Source organism: Lissotriton vulgaris, chromosome 5, assembly GCF_964263255.1.
Source record: "Lissotriton vulgaris chromosome 5, aLisVul1.2, whole genome shotgun sequence".
NCBI lineage: Eukaryota > Metazoa > Chordata > Amphibia > Caudata > Salamandridae > Lissotriton > Lissotriton vulgaris.
Window position 1 is genome coordinate 1,702,219,728 of NC_141693.1, and position 19,254 is coordinate 1,702,238,981.

The window sequence follows — 19,254 nt, forward strand, 5'->3', positions numbered from 1 at the left end:
CAGGCCGATAATCTGAGAGATGCTGGGTCCGGGTGTTGGACCTGTCCCTGGTTCATTGTGAGGAGGGATGGAAACTGTGACAACAGAATTGGAGTTTGTAGTGAGTGGAGATGAAGTTCCGTGAACCAATGTTGGCAAGGCCATGCTGGGGCTATTAGAATCAGCATGCAAGGCTCTGCCTTCATCTTCCTGATGAGCCTGGGAATCAGTGGAAACGTCGGAAAGGCGTAGGCGAATACGCCGAACCATGCTAATGAAACTGCATTCCCCAGTGATCCCTGTTGGGGATGCCAGCTTGTGAAGTTTGGCGTTATGTCGCGTGGCAAAGAGATTCAATAGGGGTTCGCCCCAAAGAGAGAAGATGCTGTTGAGAGTATCTTGGTTTAACTCCCCCTCGTGGCAGGTGGTCTGCATTCTGCTCAGCGAGTCTGCCAACACATTGTCTTTTCCTGGAACATTCTCCACTCGCAGGGAAAATTTGTTCTGAAGAGACCAGTTCCACATTTTTTTAGATTCTTGAGAGAGTGAGAGTGAACGAGTCCCTCCCTGCTTGTTCAGGTAGTGCATTGTTGTAGTATTGTCCATTCTGACAAGCACCTGTGAACCTTTTATTCTGGGAAGGAAAGCCAAGAGGGCTAGGTAAACAGCTCTGAGTTCTAGGAGGTTTATGTGCAGTTTCTGCTTGGAAGACGACCACTTCCCGCTGATCTGAAGCTCCTGAAGGAAGGCTCCCCAACCTTCCAGAGAGACATCCTCGGTGGTATAACATAAGGGGAGGCTTGAGTTAGGAAGGATAGGCCTTGCGACAGATTTCGTGGCGGCAACCATCTGAGGAGTCACCTGTATGATGTCGTCAAAGGATCCGTTGATTTGAATCCACTGTGCGGAGAGAGCCTCTTGTAGAGGACGCATGCGGAGACAACAGTATGGAACTAGAAGGATGCAGGAAGACATCATTCAGAGGAGGGATTTGAATAGGGGTACTGAAAGAGACTTTCTTGTGCGCATGCGTTTTGCCAATCGTAGGAGTTTTTGTTGTCGCTCCTGCGATGGGTAAGCTTTTTTCAGGAATGTGTCTAGGACAGCTCCCAGAAATGTTATCCGCTGAGAAGGCTGTAGAACGGACTTGTCCGGGTTGAGGGTAAGACCTAATCTTCTGAAAAGCCGCAGACAGGCTTTGGAAGACCATCTGAGGAGTCACCTGTATGATGTCGTCAAAGGATCCGCTGATTTGAACCCACTGTGCGGAGAGAGACTCTTGCAGAGGACGCATGCGGAGACAACAGTATGGAACTAGAAGGATGCAGGAAGACATCATTCAGAGGAGGGATTTGAATAGGTGCACTGAAAGAGACTTTCTTGTGCGCATGCGTTTTGCCAAACGTAGAAGTTTTTGTTGTCGCTCCTGCGATGGGTAAGCTTTTTTCAGGAATGTGTCTAGTACAGCTCCCAGAAACGTTATCCGCTGAGAAGGCTGTAGAGCGGACTTGTCCGGGTTGAGGGTAAGACCTAATCTTCTGAAAAGCCGCAGACAGGCTTTGGAAGACCTTCTTGCGCTGTCGAGAAAGGGTGCCTTGACGAGCCAGTAGTCTAGATAGGGAAAGATTTGGTGATGTTGTTGTCTGAGGTATGCAGCCACTGGAGAAAGGCATTTTGTGAAGATGCGTGGGGATGATTTGAGCCTGAAAGGCATGGTAATGTCTGCCTGCTACAGCGAACCTCTGAAAACTCCTGTTCCTTCTGGGGATAGGAATATGAAAGTAGGCATCTTGGAGGTCCAAGGATACCATGTAGTCGTTCACATTGAGAAGCTGTAGGACTTCCTGGATAGTGACTATGCGAAATGATTGTTTTTTCAAGTATTTGTTTAGACTTCTTAAATCTAGGATCGGTCTCCATTTCTTTTCCTTTTTTCGCACCAAGAAGAACCAGGATTAAAAACCTTGTCCTCTTTGACGGACAGGTGCCCGCTCTATGCATCTTTCTGGAGCATTTATGATATTTCCAGGAGTAAGAGGTGCAAATGCTTGTGACTCATATGTTGAGGAGGCGTTGGCAGTGGAGTTTGTACAAATTCCAGAGCATGTCCGAACTGCACCAGCTGAAAAACCCAACAATCCGTTGTGATTTGACTCCAATTGTGAAGATAGTGGGACATTTTTCCTCCCACTCTGGAAGGTGGAAAAGAAACGGAGACTGGCGGTAAGAGAAGTCATTGACTTCACGTGGAATCCTTCTGCCGTCCAGCTTTTCCGCAAAAAGAAGACTTGTTGTACGAAGTCTGCGCTTGTTGTCTCTGCTGAAACTGCGGTCTTTATTGCTGGTTAGAGGAGGAATATAAAGACCTATATTGTTGGTAACCTCCTCTATTAGAGTATTGCCCTCTGCCCCTTGATCCACATAAAGGGGTACTTTTATATTTAAGGGTACCCAGGGCTCTGGCCGTATCTGTATCCGTATCTTTTTTAATACCTTGGAGGGCCTCATCAATATGGGTACCAAAAAGGAGTTGTCCGTCATACGGCATATCAAGGATTTTGGTCTGAATTTCAGGCCGGAATGTCATTGCCTTAAGCCACCCTTGGTTGGCGCCGCAAAACTGCCGCCATAGCCAGTTGGCGGAAACCAGTGGATGCGATGTCCATAGCACAGTCTATAATTTCAGAAGCCAACCTTTCGCCCTCTAGAAGCCCCTTTCTTGCTTCATCTTTAGATTCTTGCTGCAAGGACTCCAAGTATGGTGCAATATCCGACTACATGTCCCTGCTGTAGCTTCCCAACAGCGCTAATGAGTTTGACACTCGTACTGTTCGCGCTGACATAGAGGAAAATCGTTTCCAAATATTATACAAGTGTCTGGCCTCTTTATCCGTGGGGTGCGGAAAGTGGGGCAAAAGGATTTTATGATCTGTGTTGAGCTGCCGGAGGAATCACTGAATCAGGCTTTGGATGCCCAATGAGGCAGGCTGGAGCGTCGTCTGGAGCCCTGCATTTCTTGTCAAATCTTGGTAGGACTGGGGGAACTGTACAAGTATTTTGCATTATTTTGATGCTTTGATCACAAATATAGTTAATGGTAGGCATAGACCTAACAGATTTTTTTAAGGGTTCCTTGAAATCGTAAAGGGAACAGTCTTGCTGGTGAGAGGGCATTGGCAATTTGAACCGTTGTGCCTCTCCAGGAGATTATGGAAGCCTCCTATATCCTCAGGAGGTGAGTCTGCATGAGGAGGCAAAGGCGATGCTGGAAGAGGGATAACATAGTTGTCCCATTCGTCATGGTGTGACTGCGTATCTTGAATCTCTCCCTCTTTCTGGTGTTCGTCATCGTCCGTAGAGGAAACAGGTGGCACCAGCACCTCAGTGGTAATAGGTGGTGGAAGTGGCAGAGGTGGGACTTGCGTGCTCTGTGGCGGCGACAAAACTGGAGCAGGAGACGGCGCAGAGGTAGGAAACCTCTTCTTGTAGTCAGAGATCATAAATTGCAGGTCAGAGACCAAGGCTGAAGGAAGAAAAACCATTTGTGGTTGTTGCTGATGACTGTCATCATGATAGTACTCTTGCTCATCCATATCTTGATCATCATAATCAGAGTCTTCCTGATACTTAACATTAAGTTCAGAGGGACTTCTTGTAGGCCTAAACATACTGTCCTCATCCTCATCCTCATCCAAAAGGTGCGAGGGAGGTAATGGTTGAACCCTACTGGGTGATGTAAGAGAGGGTGACAGCATCCGTTTTGTAATTTTGTGATGAAAATATGTAATTTTCATTCCTGACGTAGGTGTCGTCGACGAGGCAGTCGTCAACGAGGAATCATTGATGGTTGTAATAGACACTACCGTCGACGAGGGACTTCTCGTCGTCGAAGCGGTCGTCAACGATTTCTTGATCTTGATCGTCGACGACAAAGGGGTACGTGCCGTCGAACAGGTTGACGACGAAAGAAACGCCAACGAGACTGAGAGTGTTGAAATTGTCGTCGTCGACAAAGTCACTCAAATGGCAATCTGAGGAATTTTCGTCGTCGTTAAGGTCGTCGTCGATGAGGTGGTCGTCGACGGGGCTGAGGAATGCGTTTTGAAAGTGTGTTTCACCCTCGGCGGTAAAGTTAGAGGGTCTAGAGCTGGTTTCTTCGACCCTTGAAAGGGAGAAGGCTCCCTGGCAGGCAAATCTTTAAGCTTTGGAGCCATAGGAGGACCTGGAGAAGCATCTCTGGGCCTTTTCTGAGGAGTTTTTGAAGAGGATTTTGATGAGGTTTCACTTTCCTCAGAGTACAAGGGGTCTTCTTTATCCTTAAGTCTCTCCAGCCAAGTTAAAAGCCTTCCCTCACGATATTTTAAAGTCTTTGAAGAAAAGGTACGACATACCTAGCAGTCTTTAGGAGAATGGTCTGGATAAAGACAGTAGAGGCAGTCTTTATGCTGGTCGTCGACGTGCAATCTCTTCTTTTTGCAAGTATCACAGGGCGTAAAAAGGCCTTTTTTAGGAGTATCCGACATGAAGACAGTAAAGACTTCACTCAGATGGAGAAATATCCAAAGAAAATACCTTAAATCCAAAGATAAGGGAAGAACCTGAGCAGAGCTCAATGGAGACTCCCTTAGCATGACGTGCGGTAGAAAATCTGAGGGACTAGAGCTCCTTCCAGGAAGGTTCCAGAGGGTGGTGGAAGCTGATTGGTCGCTCTCTAGAGTTTGGTCCTTATTACAAAAGGACCTCTATATGTTACTAATATGAGGCCTTTGGCCTATTACTCTATATGTCTTGGGACATTACTTTATTTATGTACCAGGGACTCCCATCCCGACGACGGGGAATGATTCAGGCATGTGAATCTATGAAAGATACCCTAATACTGGATAAGACATGTCTAACTGATACATCACAGCCAGATGCAATAATATAGAGTTTTGAAAGTATCTGTGATGGTGTGGCTAAGAACCTGCTAAGACCAGTGAGAAAAGGTAGTCAACCTGCAATAAGATGGTTTAATACCGAGTGTTCTGCAGCACAAAATAGACTGAAGAAGGCGCTACATATAGTACCTCGTGGCAGGGCAATGATAAAAGTAGCCAACCAAACCTATAAAAAGGTCATTGAACAGAGAAAGGACGAATTGAGAAAGCAGTCCTGGGATGATCTCGAAAGAGCAAGTGCCCTGAAGGATTCTAAGAGTTTTTGGGAGGTGTTAATTCACCCGCTTTTCAGTAATGAAATGAGGACCATGGATACTAACATAATAGGGGCGGTTTGGGAGGCCCACTTTTTCAATATATTTAACCCAAAGAGTGTTTCCTTAAATGAGTGCGAGGGCGACATAACATTTAACCTGCAGACTGCACAACAGCTCAGTTTATCACTTTCCATGAGTAAAGTAGAAGAGGCTTTGAGAAAAGGTATTCCCCTAAAAACTCCAGGGCCAAATGGTGTGCCCTTGGACTTATTAAAAAATAACAGAAAAATTTGGGTCCCTTTGTTACTTAATGTTTTTAAACCTGTAATTGTGGGCCGTATTCCATCATCACGGAAAGGAGCAGTGGTGGCGCCAATATTTAAAAAGGGAAATAGAAATGACCCTAAATGCTATAGGCTGATTTCCCTAATAGATGCTTCTTATAAATTATTGGGGAGGTTAATCCTGGCACGTCTGGAGACATGGGCCAATGCTTCCGGTATCATTGTAAATACCCAATATGGCTTCAGGAAAGGAAAGGGAACGATTGAGCAGTGCATCAACCTGTCTATGATTATGGGCAAGTACATGAAGGCCAGGGTTGTTTCGATCCATCTGGCCTTCATGGACTTGTCCAGTGCTTTCGACACAGTCTGTTGGGGAAAGTTTTGGGCGTTAATGGACACCATGGGATTTGAGGAACCGCTTGTTACTTTGTTGCGCAGACTGCATGCAGCTACTACGGTAGCCATTCGATATGGCCCAGGAGGTAACAAGACCAAGTCAATTACCTCAACTGAGGGTGTACGCCAGGGATGCATATTGGCTCCCTTTCTATTTTTAATATAACAAACGGTTTGGACATTTTTTATTACAACAAAAATTGGATTTTCCAAGAATAGAAGGCAAACAGGTACCTTTATTGTCCTATGCAGACGATACAGTATTGATGACTCTAACAGCAAACAGCTTACAAAAATGTCTGAATGCATTTAATGAGTTCATGTTAGAATTGGTTCTTAAGGTTAATTTTAGCAACCCTTTTATTATGGTTTGTGGTCCAAATAAAAGTAAAACACATAAGTACACTGTCAATTACATAGTCATGGACAAAGTGTAAAATTTTACCTATTTGGGGAATCTTTTTAATAATAAGTTGAGCTGGGATCACTAGATTACAACACGGTTCCAACAAACTAGCAGAACCATAGAGGGTCTCTTTCGCTTTGCCAGCAAATTTGGTCATAAGCCGATAGCTGAACTGAAAACACTGTATACTGTGTCAGTAGTCACCAATGGGGCAGGAGTATGGGGATACTGTAAAAGTGCCCAGATCCAAATATTAGAGCACACATTTTTAAAACACCTCCTATTCATCCCCAGTAGTACATCTACTTTATTCTGTCATTGTGAGGTGGGTTTAGATTATGTGATTGACAGACTTCATTGCTTTTATGGGGGGAAATTCGGACCTCAGAATAGCTGTTATTTTCAAGAGGTATTTTAAGAGACTGTGTGAACCTTGACAATGCAATGGCGGTACCGTGGTTACGCTATGTCAAAGAAACTTTTTATAAGATAGGTCTAGTATTCTCTTTATTTCTATCTTAGGTCTGTTCCTTGGAACCTAGAATGCTTAGGTGATGAGTATTCCTATGTATTCAGTTGCTGCCTGGTAGCTGATGGTTAGGGTGTTAAGAATAAACCCTTTTCTGTTTCATCATCTTATCTCTGCGTGTATTTACAACTTTTCAATAGGCATTGCACATTTTTATGAAAACTCGGAGTCTATTCAATCTAATATGAAGACGGTCATAAAGAATGCATATCATACTGTTTTAAGTTTGTCTAGTCAGGATAGTATCACATGTATCTTTAAAACAACAACAGTTCTACTTGTCTTTTACCACTCAGGCTCATTTGCGCTTTTTAATGACAAGATTGTGTTTAAATTCACTGCATTTTCTTGTGGCTTTTCCGAAACAGGGGGTGGTGTGAGAGGATTTCCCCTTGTCCATGTAACAACGCAGCCCATCAGAGCACAATGCATCTTATGCTTTTTTGTTTACTTTATAAATATTCAAGAGCCCATTCTAAGGAACATTCGTCCCTGTACTTATCAAGAAGGTTTTGATTACCTGAGGTCATTTTCAACCGTTACCATTTGTAGCTCTGTCCTCAGTTTTATTTGAATTGTTCTTTCAATTAGCAAACGTTATGAATCATAAACAAATTTTATTGATTTTATGTAACTTAATATCAATTTTTGTGTACTGTTTGCTAAAATCTTTTGCATTAAAAAATGAATGTACGAACTCTCTTGTAAACTTTTATGATTCTTTTGAATCGAATAAAGTTATTTGACTGACTACTAACGAAAAGATAGGTATCGGTTACACATTGGCCTCATGTCTTCACATTATTTTGCCTACTCCCAAGCAGAGGCAAGACGCTCAAAGTATTTGGTTGATATTGTCATCCGTCCATTTAAACCAAGGCACATTTAGTTTACCTGTCTGTTTCTATGGGGACACATAGGAATCTGCATTCGGTCAAAGTACGATACCCAAATTACCTGTTTTTTTATATCATTGTGGGGGGAATACGATGTTTGTGGCAACCTGACCCATGGATTTCTTCCATTGTTTCCTTTTGCGCTCTTTTGGAAAATGTTAAAGTAAGATGTTAAATGCCAGTAAGTTTTCTGTCTTTTAAGTATCTAATCAAGCCAATCCAGTGAGATATCACTTTTGTCTAAAGAATATAAAAAAATAATTTCTGTATATTTTAACATATGAATCACAACTAAATCTTTGTTAAAGTGTATTTAATACTTTTGTTTAAAACCAACATTTAAAACAGTGGATACTAAATATGTTGGTCACAAATAAGTTGCCTCTTGTATGCTCCCCTAGGTCGGCTGGGCTCTAAGTTTGTACACCGTGAGGACCTGTCACATGTTGATGTAGTTATTCAGTGTAGCAATCAGAACATTTTTGAAACAATCAGGATAATGTGTTCCAATAACGGAAAATCTAAATCAAAAATACAGAGGATTTGAGGGGGGTCGACCTCTGTATATATTATCACAAGTTAGGCGATATAACCTGCATTATTAATTTCAATTATTTATAGCAGATGTAGCCTGAGGGCTACATTGGTCGACCTCAAAGCTGGGGAACTGGGTTCGAGTTTTGTCAAGGGATGCTCAACATTCTGTGATTCTGGGCAAAACACTTAATCTACCTGTGCCTAACAAAATGAATGTGTCAGTCTGTAATGCAACTTTTGCTCATGTAAAGTGCTCTGACACCTTCGGGTCTAGTTTGCACTATTTAAAACTCTGAAACAAAATAAAACAATTTGAAAGAAGTAGTGATACTCCAGGCATTGCTACAGTAAAATATGTGCCGTTCTCTCACCACTACTCCTTCTTACCTCTATCTTCACTAGTTGCCAGTCGTCCCTGTTCCGCCACGGCTTGTACCGCTAGAATGGAGGGACGCGCCTTCCTGGCTTCATTCCCGGTGCGCCGACCGGAAGTGAATGTTAGCGCTCTAGCTACCCCAGCTTCTGTTTCCATACCTACTTAAGGCAGGAAAGGGCGCGGACGTGCCAAAGGCAAGCCCGTCTGCACCCGTCCACTGCCAGCCAACAGGAACTCTGCCCTTTTTTCCTCTTTTTCACAGGAAACCCCAGCCTGGTGAACGTAGGCTATGGCAAACCTTTACTATTCAAGTCAGGAGCTTAGGCTATTAAACAAACCCTGCACTGCCACCCTACCAGAGGGCCTTCTAGCTACTCCTGTGGCTATAGCTACTTCTAATGTAGATAATAAAACCCACCTTAGTGAGCAAATTCCACCTCCTGAATCCTGGTTGAAGTGTATTACAAACCCAGACAACATTAAGACACCTAAACAATTAAAAGGGATTTATTTCAATGCCCGCTCAGTTCCAAAGCACGCATTAGAAATATGGAGCCTTCTTGATATTGAAAAGCCTGATATCTGTTTCATTACCGAAACCTGGTTCCATGAGCATGCCTCCGCTGATGTAGTGACCGCGTTCCCTCCTCAATACCATCTAACCAGACTAGATAGGAATGGCAGGAGAGGAGGAGGTATAGCAATAGCCACTACAGCTGGACTGGAAATTACCACGCTAGAAACCATTACCTCGGACTGGTCTGAAGTATGCATTTTTAGACTTGAAAGACAATCTAAGGGAACCTGGAGAGGCGCTATTTTGTACAGACCCCCTGGCCCTAAAGCAAATTTGATACATCACCTGCTTGAAGCAATTGCCCCTCATGTACTAGTAGCTGACAATTTTCTCCTCCTTGGGGATTTTACTTATAATGCAGAACTGCCCTTAAACCCTGATACAAATCGACTAATCACTAATTTGAACATACTGGGACTGGTACAAATGGTGATGGGACCTACCCACTCGGCAGGTCATACCCTTGACCTTCTATTTACCAACACAACCAGTGTCAGAATGGAGCCTCCTCTCCCCTTTGCTATGGTCCGATCATAATCTGTTGAAATTCTTTCTACCATTAATCACCACCAAAAATGAGCTTAGTAGCGAATTCGCATGGAGACGGCCCTGGGAGAAAGTCACCCCTACCACCTTTTCAGCCCACTTTTACCCCCTTCCTAATCTTGCACCGAGAGCATCGATCTTGCAGTACATCCTTTGAGGCCGCAATCACATTGACACTGAACACTGTGGCCCCCCTTGCAAGGGTCAAACTTAACCCAGGGCATCACCCTAGCACAGAACCACAAAACAAAAAAAAAAAATCAAAAAACTTTCAAGTAGGAAAGCCAAACATAAATGGAGGAAAACCAAAAGTATCGAAGATCGGAAAAAGTATAAACGTATCCACCGAACCTATTTAGACAACATTAGACAGGCAAAAAAATGATATCTTATTAACAGGATTGACAAAGCTGCCAATTCCAATAAGGAACTCCACAAAATACGGAATTTACCACTCCTCCTGCCCAGCCTTGTGATCCTTCTTCGCAAGAATGGGTAGACACACTCTCCACCTTTTTCGAGGAAAAGATTATAAAGATTCATAATTCCTTTCCACATCACAACACAAAAAAAATTCTATCAATGACCCTGATATCACCTTCCTTCTTTTAGAGGAGTTCACTATGCTCAACTTAGACGAAGTTTCAACTGCCCTGGCTACGTTTAAATCGGGCTCTCCAGTAGACCCAGTTTCACCCCGTTTTTTTTCAACTATTGCTCCTCTGCTCCTTAGAAATCTTACTGACCTATTTAACATGTCACTTTCACAAGCAGTAGTCCCAGTCAGATGGAAAGCAGCAAGGGGCAGGCCCATTTTAAAAAAACCTACTGCCCCTTTGGTATCGCTTTGTTTGCCCTAAGTTGGCAGGGTATGCCCAGAGGTGGGTCCCTTGCTCACTTTGCCACTGGATTCAAGCTAGCCTGGCTGATGACGGCTGATTAGCCAGAAACCAGTCCCAGAATGCTTGTACCCGGTCCAGGGAAGACATGGCTTGGCAGTTTGGTCTGGACTGTTCCCATGAGGCATAGGGTCAGACTGATTTGCATATGGCCATGTCTGAACTGGGGTGGTGAAGGGAGCTAAAGAATGATGATGGATTAAACCCAGATCAGTTGACTTGGGGTGAGTGTTTGATTTGCTCAAACGCTCCGTCCATCATCTCCTTTGGTATCGCTTGTCTCCGGATAACGAGCAGTCAGCCATGCTTGACCTGTTGGATCTGTCAGCTGCCTTTGATACCATCTCCCACAGCATTTTAGAACAATGGCTCTGGGAGATGGGTGTCAGGGGTGTGGCCGTGGACTGGCTCAAAAGTTATTTAACCGACCGAACCACCACTGTACAGATTGGCACCCTGGTCTCCCACAGTCAGCCAGTAAAAATGGGAGTCCCCCAGGGCTCCATCTTAAGTCCCATGCTTTTTAACCTTTATGTGACACCTCTGTCCAAAGTGATTAGGTCTGACGGTTTCGATGTGGTGTAATATGCTGATGACACTCAGCTATCAGCAATCACCCTAGGCCCCAATCCCACCGACACTAACATTAGTTTTAAAAACTGCATTACCCACATTGATAACTGGATGCATGCCAACCATTTCCAGCTTAATGGTAGCAAGACAGAGGCCATTCTCTTCTGTAGGGCACACAAATTTTGGTCAAGTGATTGGTGGCCCCACAATTTGGGTCCCTGTCTTTCCCCAAAGCCTGTGGTGTGGAACCATGGAGTAATGATTGATAACCAGCTGTCTATGAAAAATCATATAAACCATATAATTGGCTCCTGTTATGGAATAATGCGGTCTTCCAAAACAATTTCAATGGACCCCAACCGAATTGAGAAAACCACTTGTTCAGAGACGTATCGATAATAGAAATGCCATGTTGGCCTCGATCAATGAAGAGCTCTACTCTAGGCTTCAAGTCTTGAAAAACAGTGCTACCAGACTTGAACTGAACTTCCCTTCTAGGTCTCCATCATTGTCTAGTTTGAAGACACTCCACTGGCTCCCCATTAGGAAGCAAATCAGTTTTAGGATCCTCTGTCTAGTGCACAAGAATATGTACGAAATCAGCCCAAGATACTTAAAAAAAAATAAACTCAGCTGGTACCAGTCAACTAGGACACTCAGGTCAAGCACCAAGTCCTTTCTTACCTCACGTAAATTTGTACCGCCAGGAATGGCAGAAGATCTTTCTCTTTTCTTGCACCCGCTCTCTGGAATAAACTTCCATTTCAATTACTCACTGTAACAGATCAAAATCGATTCCGCAAGGAATTAAAAACCTGCTTATTTGATCATCTATAACGTCCCTTTATCTGACCTCCAGCTCCAGTGGAGACGCACCATGCGCCATGATACCCCCAGGTGATATGTGCACTTAATAAATACCCTTGACCTGACTTGACAAGCCTTAGTTCTGGCTCCTGAAGTCATAGAGTTTGGCTGCTTACATTTACCACCAGACTGTATGAATATTCTAAAAAAAGCAAGAAAGCCTACCTCCTCCACAGCTTGCTATGCTGCAAAATGGAAAAGGTTTGCTGTATATTGCAACAACAACAAAATCAATCCTTTAAATGCTTCTATACAAAACATTATTTATTATTTGTTACAATTACAACAAAGTGGACTGGCTTACACGTCTATTCGTTTGTATCTTGTAGCTGTAGCTGCATACTTACAAAATAGGCAACACCTATCACTATTCAGAGTTCCAGTAAACCAGGCCTTCATGGAAGGTTTAAAAAAGGTAATACCACCAAGGATTCCTCCTTCCCCAGTGTGAAATTTCAACATTGTCCTCACATGGCTAATGGGTCCACCTTTTGAACCATTCCACAAATGCCCTTTACAGTTCCTCTCATGGAAAGTAGCTTTCCTCATTGCTATCACATCATTGAGGAAAGTTGGTGAGCTACAGGCATTAACGCTAGAAGAACCTTTCTTTCATCAACACAAAGACAGTATAGTTCTCCGAACCAACCCCAAATTCCTTCCCAAAGTAGTTTCTGCTTTTCATATAAACCAATCAGTTGAGTTACCAGTTTTCTGTCCTCAACCTGATTCCGTAGCAGAACGCACACTTCACACGCTTGATGTTAAAAGAGCTTTATTGTACTACATAGATAGAACAAAGGACTTCCGCGTAACAAAACAACTGTTTGTAGCGTTTGCACCCCCTTATAAAGGCAATACAAGCTCTAAATCTAGTATTGTGAGATGGATTGTTAAATGCATTCAAACATGCTATGCTAAAGCCAAAAGGACTTTGACTTATACGCCTTAGAGGGCATTCCACTCGCAAAATAGGGACATCCCTCTAGCTGACAGATGTAAAGCAGCTACATTGTCGACACCACACACATTTACCAGACAATATTGTGTAGATGTGTTAGCACGACAACAGGCTAATGTAGGCCAAGCAGTACTTAAAACTCTGTTCCAAACAACTGCAACAACTACAGGTTAGCCACTGCATTGGGAGTATACTGCTGTTTAGTCTCTGCAAAGCATGTGTATCTACAGCACACATGCCTTGAACGGATGTTACTTACCCAGTAAGCATCTGTTCTTGGCATGTAGAGCTGTAGATTCACATGCGCCCACCCGCCTCCCCGGGTACCTGTAGTTGTTGCAGCTCTTCATTATACATTTATACACATGGACATCTTTATACTACACTTACTTACTCCATTCTCACCCTCTTGTGGGAAAACAATCTAACTATGGAGTTGATGACCATGCACAGTAACCATTACTCGTGACTAGGGAAGACTTCTTTGAAGAAAAACAACTTGCAAACGTTCGGACCCAACACTAGATGTTAATGTTAATGTTAAAGGTACTTCTAAAGCGCTAACATTCATCCTGAAAGGATATCATGGCGCTAAGATTGACGGTGTACAGTGAACTAGCAAATGTGCCTGAGAGATTTAGTCTGCTTTGGGGAACAATATGGTTTTGAGTTTTTTCGTGAAAGTGAGGTAACAATCTGTGAGTCTTAAATCTGTTGGAAGATTATTCCACAAATTTGCAGCCAGATGTGAAAAGGCACGACCGCCCATCCTGACTCTCTTTGTTCGGGTGGTGGTGGCTCTTGCAGTGGATTGGGGGCGAAGATTTTGGTTCGATACGTAAAAATTAATCCTGTTTTTTAGGATGTTCGGGCCAGTGTTATGCAGCACTCTGTGGGTAATGCATAACATTTTGAAAGAAGCTCTTTGCCTCATTGGGAGCCAATGTAAGGCTCTCAGACAGCTCTTAGCAGAGTCATATTTTTTTTTTGTTACAGACGGCTTTTGCTGCCGCATTCTGGACAAGCTGTAGCTTTGAAAATAAATAGTCCGCCAAGCCAACAAATAGGGAATTCCCGTAGTCGAGTCTACTTATTAGTAGTGACTGGACTAAAATCTTTCTGCATTCCACGGGAATCCATGGAAAGACTCGTCTTAGCATTTTTAGTAACGCAAAGCTTTTACCACAAATTGTTGTTACATGATTTTTCATCGACAGTGCATTGTCGATTTGGACTCCCAGGTTTCTAGCAATCTGGGTTGGTTTAGGGGGTGTACCAAGAGTATTGGGCCACCAGGTGTCATCCCAGAGCTGGTGGGATCCGCCAAACAAGAGGATATCCGATTTATCGGTGTTTAATTTCAGACAGTGGCTGTACATCCAGTTAGATAATTCGGTAAGGCAGCTAAGCAGTCTATTTTTGGAGTCCTCTTCACCGTTCAGGGCAACCATTAGTTGCGTATCATCTGCGTATGAGCTTCTTCCCTATGGTAGCTAAGGATGATACATAAACATTAAATAATATCAGACTTAATGATGCCCCCTGTGGTACTCCGTACTTGATCTTCCGGGGTGTGGAAGTAAAATTGCCTAGTCGGGCAGATTGCGATCTGTCAGAAAATAAGGTATTCAGCCAGGTCAAAGCTTTTCCCTGTATACCTTTTGCGGCTAACATTCTTATTAAAAGGTTGTGGGATACAGTATCAAATGCCGCTGATAGGTCTAATAGGATCAGGGCGACCGTTTTACCCTCATCAACCTGTCTTCTGATGTCGTCCAGCACTGCCAGGAATGTTGTCTCTGTGCTGTTGTTAGCCCTAAAACCTGTCTGTGAGGCATCCAGTAGGTTATTAGTTTCCAAAAAGTTGGACAGCTGTTTATTCACCAGTTTCTCCAGCACTTTTGAGAAATATGGCAGCTGTGAGATGGGCCGGTAGTTGGCAGGATTATTTATATCCGCACCCGCTTTTTTTAGTAGGGGAGTTAATTGTGAAAAGATATGATGTGGACATCGGTCCACTGGGGATCCTGATTTAATTTCCGGCATTACTCCTATGAAAAAGGGCCAAAGAATGAGCAGCTGACCGACGAGGTGGAATCTACGTCTAAGTGATGCTCAGCCTGTTCCTGATTATTATTGGAGAAAGATGTATAGATTTTATCTATTTTTTCACAAAAGAAGTTGCTTATTTTATTGCATCCTTCTTGTGAGGGTGTCAGGCTTGATGTAAGACTAGGGGGGTTGCAGAGTTCTCTAACAATTTTAAAGAGCTCTTTGGAGGAATGCCTGTTTTCCAATATATGCCGTGAAAAATAGTCTTTTTTTGCTTTTCTTATGGCTGCATTATAGATTTTCAACTCCCTTTTATAGGTTCAGTCTATCATCCATGGTTTTGCTTAGCCTCCATTTGTGTTCCAGTGTGGTGCATTTTCTTTTGAAAATCTTAAGTTCTGGGCAATACCATTTCTCCGACAATGTTCGTCTAGAGTTGTGGTTGGTACCGTTTGTTGAACAATGCTCAAGTGCATTCCCAATACTTTTTTGCAGGTGGTGTATTTCCTGCTCAGTAGAGGATCCCGAATCAATGTTATAATGAAAGTGCTGCTGGAATTTCTCCAACGAGAATTTTTTCCAGTTTCTAGCTGTAACTAAGGTCTGTACAATTGGTCTCATATTTTTAATGGGTAGGCTAATAGTAAATTCAATCCTGTAGTGGTCAGTCCATGTCAGAGACATAATATTATTGATGGTGGTAATTTCTATATTCGTAAAAATAAGGTCCAGCCTATGTCCCGCTCTATGTGTGTCTTGGTTAACTTTTTGTGTTAATTGCAGAATTTCCATATTATCTGCTAGATGTTTAGTGAGTGTATTGGTGCACGACTCATAGTGTACAATAAAGTCTCCTAACACTAAAACATTTTTGTGTTTTAGGCAGGTCGGGAGAATTTGGGAAAGAAGCTGAGATGGCAGGAATATGCAAAGCATGTGTATCTACAGTACACATGCCTCGAACACTATGTTTGCAAATATTTACAATTTTTAATTTTTTTTAAATGCAGCCATATGAACTCAGAGACAGTGAGGAGACAACAGCCTCAAATGTTCAGACCATTTACAGAACTTGACACCATAAAAGAACAGGACAGGACATTATCAAATACATTCATATTGAATCCGCAAACTATTTTTCTTTACGTCATCAGCTGCAACATTATATTTTGCCCCACAATATTAACCTCAAATCAATAATACCAATATTCAAAGTAAAGGCAGTATTCAATGTTGTGGCCACAAAATCATTCCAATACACTGTGGCAGTATCTGGTGGAATAAGGCAAACACACATTCAAGCTAGCCTGACTAATGAGTGGTGAAACCCCGAAACCGGTCCCAGGATGCTTGTTTCCGGTAAAGGGAGGACCAGGCCTGGCAGTTCGGGCTGGACTGTTCCCATGAGGAGCAGGGTCAAGACTGATTTGCTTATGGCTGGGTCCAAACTGGGGTGGCATAGTGAGCAAAAGAACAATGGATTAAACCCAGATCTGTAACTGGGGGTGAGTGGTTGAAAATTTTCAGCACTCCATCCATCGTCTTGTTGTGTTTGCTATGTTTGCCTTAAGTGGCCATAGGTATGGTCAGACATGGGTCCCTTGCTTGCTGTGCCACTGGATTCAAGCTAGCCTTGCTGATGAGGGTTGAAACCCAGAAACCTGTCCCAGGATGCGTGTTTCTGGTCCAGGGAGGACCTGGCCTGGCAGTTCCAATGGACTGTTTCCATGATGAGCAGGGCAATGACTGATGTGCATATGGCTGGGCCCAAACCTGGGGTGGCATAGTGAGCAAAAGAACAATGGACTAAATCCAGATCCGTTACTGGGGGGGTGAGTGGTTGAACAGTTTCAACACCCCGTCCATCATCTTGTTATGTGTGCTATGTTTACCCTAAGTGGCCAAGGATATGCCCAGATGTGGGCCCCCTGCTCACTGTGCCACTGGATTCAAGCTAGCCTGGCTGATGAGGGGTGAAATCCTGAAAACAGTCCCAGGATGCTTGTTTCCAGTCTAGGCATGGCAGTTCGGGCTGGACTGTTCCCATTAGGAGCATGGTCAAGACTAATTTACATATGGCTAGGGTGGCATACTGAGCAAAAGAACAATGGATTAAACACAGATCCTTGACTGGGCGTGAGTGGTTGAAAAGTTACAGCACTCCATCCATCATCTTATTGTGTTTGCAGTATCTGGTGGAATGTCATAACCACCTTTAAGTGGTGTGCTACAAGATGTTATCTTTCATGATGGATGAGGCGCATCAACAGCTTCATTCTGTTTCCTACAAACCAGGATTTTGCCTATGTGAAGGGAGATTTTTATTATACTTGGTGGAGAAGCACACCTATTCGATCCTGTTTTTTAGGTATGCTTTTTAATTTAAACTATATTTTCAACCAAACTAAACTTGCTTAATCCTAGCGAGCTGTCGTGGTTGCACGTTTGTCTGAGCCGTGCCTTCACTGAAAACTACCTACCTCGAGCCCCCAGGGCTCGACCACTACGCTTTGTAGCTATGGTAAATACCCTACTCTAATAATTTGTTGAAACTATATACTTTATACTGTATTCAAATTAATTCTCCATCTTTGCTGGACTGATTTAAAGTTCGACACACACAAATATCTTTACATCGATATTAATTTTTACTTTGCAATAGTTCTTTGAGAAAATAAAGTACATATGCACATCAAACATAATATTCAAATAAACACAAATGCGTTTAAACAAACAATGTATCATTGCAATTTTCTTCTTCAGTTGTCTGTTGCTGGCTCAATGCATTTCGGGCCGAAGATTGGCCCTTTATCGGGAGCCTTAAGAATCTACAAAAATAATACGTGAACAATGTTCAGCAACTCCATCAACTTGTCCTGTTTGAACATCACAACAATCACTCAAAATCTTGTCCTTGAACATATCGTAATTAATCATGATGTGTCAGTTACCTTTCAAAAAATTTAAAAATAAAAAGACCCTTCACCTCACCCGTCTGTGCATAAACACTCTGAAAAAACGGAATCACCGACTTACAACAACCAGCGTCTGTGAGAGCGACCTCCAAAGCTGGAATACAAAAATGGAACGAATTACTGCGAGCACGTCTACCCTTATGTGCGCCAGAATGCACTTCTGACTTTGGAGTCAATTCCAACCTCTTACCTCCAGAATCGTGGGTGGACAATAAAACGTCCCTTGGATCCTAGTTTCGTTCGTGGCAAGTAAACTCCCAAATGGATCTGTGAATGAAACACCTCGCGTAAGTCCTTCATTTATGTCGATCACTAAGTCGGATGGTTTTAGGACGCAAGAGTGAGAGAACTTCTCATAGCATTGCCGACGGTTCGGAGCTACAGGCAGAAGACATGGCGGGGAATAATTGAGCTAGAGTTTGATCTCTTTAAACAGGTACGATCTGAACATGATTTCAAAGTCGGTGCGGATGCTGAGTACACCGTGATTTTCACTCGTGAGTTACGCAAGGTGTTTCATTCACAGATCCATTTGGGAGTTTACTTGCCACAAACTAAACTAGGATCCAAGAGACGTTTTATTGTCTACCCACGATTGTGGAGGTAAGAGGTTGGAATTGACTCCAATGTCAGAAGTGCGTTCTGGCGCACATAAGGGTAGACGTCCTAGCGGTAATTCGTTCCATTTTTGTATTCCAGCTTTGGAGGTCGCTCTCACAGACGCTGGTTGTTGTAAGTCGGTGATTCAGTTTTTTCAGAGTGTTTATGCACAGACGGGTGAGGTGAAGGGTCTTTTTTTTTAAAGGTAACTGACACATCATGATTAATTACGATATGTTCAAGGACAAGATTTTTAGTGATTGTTGTTATGTCCAAACAGTACAAGTTGATGGACTTGCTGAACATTGTTCACGTATTATTTTTGTAAATTCTTAAGGCTCCTGATAAAGGGCCAATCTTCGGCCCGAAATGCATTGAGCCAGCAACAGACAACTGAAGAAGAAAATTGCAATGATACATTGTTTGTTTAAACGCATTTGTGATTATTTGAATATTATGTTTTGATGTGCATATGTACTTTATTTTCTCAAAGAACTATTGCAAAGTAAAAATGAATATCGATGTAAAGATATTTGTGTGTGTCAAACTTGAAATCAGTCCAGCAAAAATGGAGAATTAATTTGAATACAGTATAAAGTAT

At 42.9% G+C, this 19,254-nt stretch overlaps 1 long non-coding RNA gene across 1 annotated transcript; it reads right to left on the reverse strand.

Annotated features, from left to right (window-relative positions):
• Positions 1-16,136: 16,136 nt before the first annotated feature.
• LOC147716996 (uncharacterized) lies at positions 16,137-18,328 on the reverse strand. Its single transcript, XR_015295794.1, has 3 exons — positions 18,244-18,328; positions 18,115-18,147; positions 16,137-17,906 (listed from the first exon to the last, which is right to left on the reverse strand). It is a non-coding gene; the product is annotated as an uncharacterized LOC147716996 (long non-coding RNA).
• Positions 18,329-19,254: the final 926 nt, after the last annotated feature.